Source organism: Triticum dicoccoides, unplaced genomic scaffold, assembly GCF_002162155.2.
Source record: "Triticum dicoccoides isolate Atlit2015 ecotype Zavitan unplaced genomic scaffold, WEW_v2.0 scaffold150257, whole genome shotgun sequence".
In the NCBI taxonomy this organism is placed as follows: Eukaryota; Viridiplantae; Streptophyta; class Magnoliopsida; order Poales; family Poaceae; genus Triticum; species Triticum dicoccoides.
This window is the reverse complement of record NW_021207058.1, coordinates 2,780-9,045: the sequence shown is the minus strand read 5'-3', so window position 1 is coordinate 9,045 and position 6,266 is coordinate 2,780. Positions and strand designations below refer to the sequence as shown.

The 6,266-nt window shown below is 46.1% G+C and overlaps 1 pseudogene; it reads left to right on the top strand.

Moving 5' to 3' along the window:
* Window positions 1-3,101: 3,101 nt before the first annotated feature.
* On the top strand, window positions 3,102-5,191 carry LOC119344008 (annotated as a pseudogene).
* The last annotated feature ends 1,075 nt before the right edge of the window (window positions 5,192-6,266 follow it).

Here is a 6,266-nt window from a genome sequence, read left to right as displayed (position 1 = left end):
CGGACCCGGAGATGGGCTTTGCCCTTTGTGCGGCACGGCGGAGGATGCTAATCACATCTTCTTCACGTGTCCTGCGGCCCAGTTTCTTTGGTCCAGTTTCCACGAGACGATTGGTGGACAGTGGTGCAACTCCAACTTCCCCGACCTTCTCGCGGAGATCCATGCCTCCCCCCCTCGCCACCAACATATCCGTTGGTTATGCGTTGGGGTCCTCGCCTGGACGCTGTGGACCGTCTGCAATAAGCTTGTCATCCAAAAAGTGCCTCTACGACGCGCTACTGACGCCATTTTTAAAATGTGTGGGTACTTGCAGCTTTGGCGGCCGCTTAGCCGCCCTCAGGATCGGGACGTCATCAACACCCTCCTCGCCGACCTTCGATCGCTCGCCTTCCGCCTGGCGCCTCCGCTTCCGCCCCCGAGCCCGACTAGATGATGTCTTTCTTTTCTGTTCTAGGGCTTGTTGAGCTGTGCCCTCAGCATTAACCCTTGTGGATCATGTCTGTGTGTGAACTTGGTGTGTGTGTGTCCGCGTATGTGTGAACCTTTGTGGATTGTTGGCTTGGGCATGTGCTTTATAATATAAAGCGGGGCGAAAGCCTTTTTCGGTTTCGGTAAATCTTTAAAACACCAACAATTCGTTTATATTTGTGGAAAGACAAATATTAATACTATGAAATTTTAAATAATAAAGTGTTGACATCTATGAACAATAAAAACTCAGAATATGCCATATAGAGATTATTTCAATATGTGTTTACTATTAATGGGTTGTGTTAGTACGCGTTTATTGTTTTTATTTGTCCTTTGATTAGTTTTTTAAGTGGTATTTGTCGTTTGATTAATTTTTTAAGTAGAAGTCTTCGATGAATAGGTTAAAATCTTTTGAGCTTCGACGAATGCACCATTAAAACGATTAGGCCCAGGGGCTATGTCTGTAGACATTTCTTTGATGACTGCATCAATTTCTTGTTTTCTGAAGGGCACATCTAGGCTTTGCAAGTTGTGAAGTCTGGGGTAGCAGGTGCACATATAGCAGATTGCTTGTTGTCCTGGTTTGCCCCAACTTCTCTTTGAAAGATTTCCAAAGGAGAGCAGCTTTGGAATGGTATTCAGTGAATTCATTTCCATGTTCATCCCGTAGCATTGTAATGTGATTGTACCTGTATTTAATTGTTTCCTTGTCCTAAAAGAACTTGGAATTCTCATCCTGAAATTTCACCCACTTAATTGTGGCCCTCTATTTGCAGTAAATCCTCTGATAAAATAAATTTTTTAGCAGGTGGACTTCTGAAATTTCCCTACCATTGTTTTCCACATGTGATAGGCTTTTGTATTCTTCTACTGTGTCCCATGTGTCAATGGCCTCATTGGTGGCTTGAATTATGCTGCCTAGGTATGAAAGATTTTTGGACCATATTTTTAATCCCTTGGTCAATCTTTTAAACTTGCCAGTAATAACCTTGGTAGAGCCTTACTCATCTATCTGTTGGTTCCAGATTGTTTCTACTACTGCCTGGAAATCAGGATGTTCTAGCAGAATTTTTGAAACATGAAAATGTTTGACTTTGGAATTGATGTGCCAATGGAGATGACACATGGAGTGTGGTCTGATACTGGCTTTGAGAGAGGAAGGGCCATGGTGTTGGGGAAGTTATTAGTCCAGTTTTTTGAGGTGAACAACCAATCCAACATTTATATGATGACGTCAGCTGGCCGTTAGCAATACCTATGGACGGAGGTATGCCGACGGCAGCCGTCGGCGTAGGTTTATGTTCGCGACGGCCAGAGGTATGCCGCCGACCGCCGTTGACATAGGTCAAGATTTCACGGCGGTCTGGCTTTGCCAGCGAATTTTCGTCGGCCGTCGGCTTTTCTTCTGCTGAGAGATTTGCGAACTATATACATCCGATATCAAAAAGCCGCCGGCATACAAGAAGCGTTGGCATATTAGGCTATTCCAGTAGTGAAGCACCACCTTCTCTACATGCCTCCCAACAATAGAAAGCACCCCCCATAACGGGGGCGAGATAGAGAGAATTTATTCTATGCCGACACTGGCGCCATTCTAGTCTCAGAACCGTAGATGAGCGGCAAATCCAAAAACTTTTCTCCATTCTACCACCGACCCGGGCATTCAGATCTAGGGCAACCCCATCATCCAGCCGAAGCAGTGGCTGACGGAGGCTATGGTAACTAGTGCAGCCATGTGAGCATTGAATGTGAGGAGCAATCGTTGCCTCGTAATGGCCTCCTAAAACAAAATTATATCATTAGATTCGTATTTCAACATAGTTTTCAATGATACAATTTTTTGTGACATGCATGAACATTTTGTTAGTTAAATTTATGATCAAAATTTGGCACAGAATACAATTGAGACCAATTAATAAGGACGGAGGTAGTATAACCATCTCAGGTCAGACCTAAACTTTCACCCCAGATCTCAAGACCACGTGATTAGAAGCATCACCATAAAAGTCACTCAAGTGTTGTCACCATCACTTTTGCACGATCCCAGTAGCTACGCGCGATGCAACCGCCTCCGCTGCACAACCATCCCTCTACGTCAAGTAATAATCCATAATTTGACCGATGTAGTGCGCCGGTGTAGCCTCTTAGTCCAGGTTGTTAGCCAGCGAGGGGTGCGTTGTGTGAGCAGCCGTGTATAAAAAGCCCCGCTGTGTACTGATGTAGTGCGCCGGTGTAGCCGTGATGTAGCCTCTGAATACAAGGAAACAAGTGGCCGTTCGTGCGGCCGGCGGCGTTCGTGCGCCCGAAAAAATCACCGTGTCCTCGTGTTCATCCTCCTCTCCTCCCTTTCTCCTTCGTTGGTTCGAGCCACGGCAACGCATAGAGCGAGGAGAGCAGCGGCGAGGGACTGGCGGCAACAACATTGCTCAGAAACAAAAAACTTGTAACGAGACTTGGAGACGGTCAACACCGAGATTGGTGGTATCGCAATGTTGACCCGCAAGTCTATAACTGGTTTTGTCTCTCTCCCCCTTGCATCCAACTGGTTTTGTCTCTAGCAAGTCTCGTTCTTCCATTCCATTGCCACCTCTGTTACATACCACTGTCAGTTGACCCGCACAGCACTCGCCATGGCCCTGAACCGTGTCACCATGGCCGCCGGTGCTGCCGTACCGGTCATGTAGGCGCACAATCTCTCGGCCTCCTAATGAATTCAGCATTCGCAGCTCCGCTGGAGAAGATCTCCCCGCCAACCTGACCTCCGCCTCCTCGGAGCCCCCTTCCCTCTTCGACGGCACCACCAGGTACAAACACGTGAAATACATTCCTCGGTTGCATATTCATCCTGTTGGTCTTCACTTTCTTCTTGTCTTGTTCAGGCTGTACGTGGCGTACCGCTGCCCATACGCGCAGCGCGTCTGGATCGCGAGAAATTGCAAGGTACTCCCTCCGTTCCAAAATAGATGACCCAACTTTGTATAAAGTTAGTACAAAGTTATTTTGGAAAGGAGGGAGTAGCAAGCAGGCACTAGTGGGAGTGTTTTTTTCTTCCCTTTTCAGTGGACTTTCCTTCCTTCTCATATGATTCATGTGCAGGGCTTGCAGGGCAAGATCAAGATAGTCGCGCTAGATCTCATGGACAGGCCAGCCTAGTACAAGAACAAGGTCTACCCAGAGAACAAGGTACTCCCTCCGTTTCCAAATATAAGTCTTTTTAGAGACTCTGACTACATACAGAGCAAAATGAGTGAATCTATACTCTAAAATATGTCCGCATACATCCGTATGTTGTAGTACATTTGAAACGTCTAAAAAGACTTATATTTAGGAATAGGGGGAGTTGTATATATGTGATATACTCCCTCTGTCCCAAAATAAGTGTCTCAACTTTGTACTAACTTTAGTATAAAATTGTACTATGGTTGAGACAGTTATTTCGGGACAGAGGGAGTAGTATTTATCATTTCTTTTCATGCACACATCTCTTTATGTTGGACATACAGGTACCTGCCCTGGAGCACAACAAGCAAGTGAAAGGAGAGAGCCTGAATCTGCTTAAGTACATCGGCGACAATTTCGATGGCCCAGAATTGCTCCATCATGTAAGAGACACATACACATGTTCCTCGTTTTCAGTGGAACTGAAGTTTGCATTCCTGATGTGGTGAACCACCAGGATTCTGCAAAGAAGAAGTTTGCTGAGGAACTCCTTGCGTACAGTGACAGTTTCAACGCCAGCGCTTTCTTCTCATGCCTACGCTCCAAGGGAGATGTGACCGACGAAGCTGGTAAACAAAAACAGCAGAACAATGCACTACTTACAACATGTTTGTTTGTTTGAGATGTTCTATATTGAAAGGCTGCATGCAGTTTGTGCTCACATTTCACCTTGTTTCATCTATCATTAGTTGCCGCTGTTGATAAAATAGAAGCTGCCCTAGGGAAGTTCAGCGATGGCCCATTCTTCCTTGGCCAGTTCAGTCTGGTATGTGTACGTCACTACATCAGGGGTTCCCTTTCCTCTTGTCCATGGCCAAACCTCATAAAAGATTTCAGAAGAATTGTGCTTTTGAAATACATGGTTTTGCTGTCATATATATTCTTTCTATTTTTTTGAGAGAAATATTCTTTCTAGATTGACATTGCATATGTGCCATTCATCGAAAGGCTTCAGATATCCTTTTCTGGCATCAAGAACTACGATATCGTTGGGGGAAGACCCAACCTTGGCAGATTCATCGAGGTATGTTCTGGATAATGCTAGATGGGATCTACTTTACTTCATATATCCTACTCTGAGGTGTTATCAGTGGGTTAGCTAGTTATGTTCCAATGTTGAATGTTGTAGGAAGTCAACAAGATCAACGCATATACACAAACCAAACTGGAGACACAAGTTACACTTGATATAATAAAAGAGAAGTTCGAGGTACATTATCTTACAATTTTTTAGCCTTGGATCATGCCACCTTCCAACCCCAACCACACTTACCCTTTGACTTTGACTTTTAGGTTCCTTAAAGATTGTTGTGGCAAGGAACTACGACCAGGACACTGCTGCAGAATTTTATGAAGCAGAGGAAGATCCTGGAGTGTTTTCGCTCGTTGAATGTTGTGCCATGCTGTTAGAGAACAAATATATAAACAGGATCATACTGATCTTTCCTTGCAGGTGCTAGTGATATCTTTGCATATCTGTAATTGTATATCACCTGTAGATCATAAGGGAATTGTGTAATCCCTAACGTTTCTCCATTGCGCTATAAATTCTGTAGCCTTGCTGGTTGCAATCCTGTATGATATTCCCCAAAATTCTCTCCTCCCACCAATATCTCTTTCATGGTATCATATTAGATCTCAATCCTATAAAGCTTCCTTGCTGCCACCGTGACAACTGAGAGCTCGAGCTCCTCCTTTGCCTCTCTCGGCAGACGCATTACAAATTCTCACATAACATGGACCCCGTTTTGGTTAGTGGTCCACAAGATAGATCTTTATAGGTATACCTAGACATATCACTTCCAGTAGCTAATAATAGTTGGGAAGACAAGTCCATATAGGAAGCCTAATATTATCGGAGAGAGTGTGATTCATAAGCAATTCTCATGGGGAAGGAAACATTTGACCATCTAGGGTGTGCCTCATTCCCATGAATAGTTTGAGAGTACGAGGGTTAAAAAACCTGCTCCCACTAGTAGAAAAGGGGGCAATGGTCCAGGCCGGGCCAGCCCATTAGTCCCGGTTCAGTCCAGAACGGGACCCATGGGGGCATTGGACCCGGTTCGTGAGCCCCGGGGGCCGGCCGGGCCACGTGGGCCATTGGTCCCGGTTCGTCTGGACCTTTTGGTCCCGGTTGGTGGGACGAACCGGGACCAATGGGCCCCGCTCCTGGCCCACCACCATTGGTCCCGGTTGGTGGCATGAACCGGGACTAAAGGCTGCCCTTTAGTCCCGGTTCGTGGGACGAACCGGGACCAATGAGTTGCCTATATATACCCCTCACCCGCGAGCAGAGCACTCCCACTGCTCTGTTTTTCCTGGCCGGCAAGGGGAGAGCTTTGTGGTGCTCACCTCCTATGCACACAAGGTGTTCGATGGAATGCCCAAGCCACACTACTTAAGCTTTCTCCTCTCCAAGCTCGACCTCCAAGCTTCATTTTCCTTAATATTTGTCTAGGTTCAGCGGCCCGTCCCGTCCCGTCCCCGTCTTCACCACCGTCGATCGCCCGCGCCGATCTCATCGCCTGCACCACCATAGTGAGCCTCTTATTCTTATCTTCTTTCTGAAAGGAAAA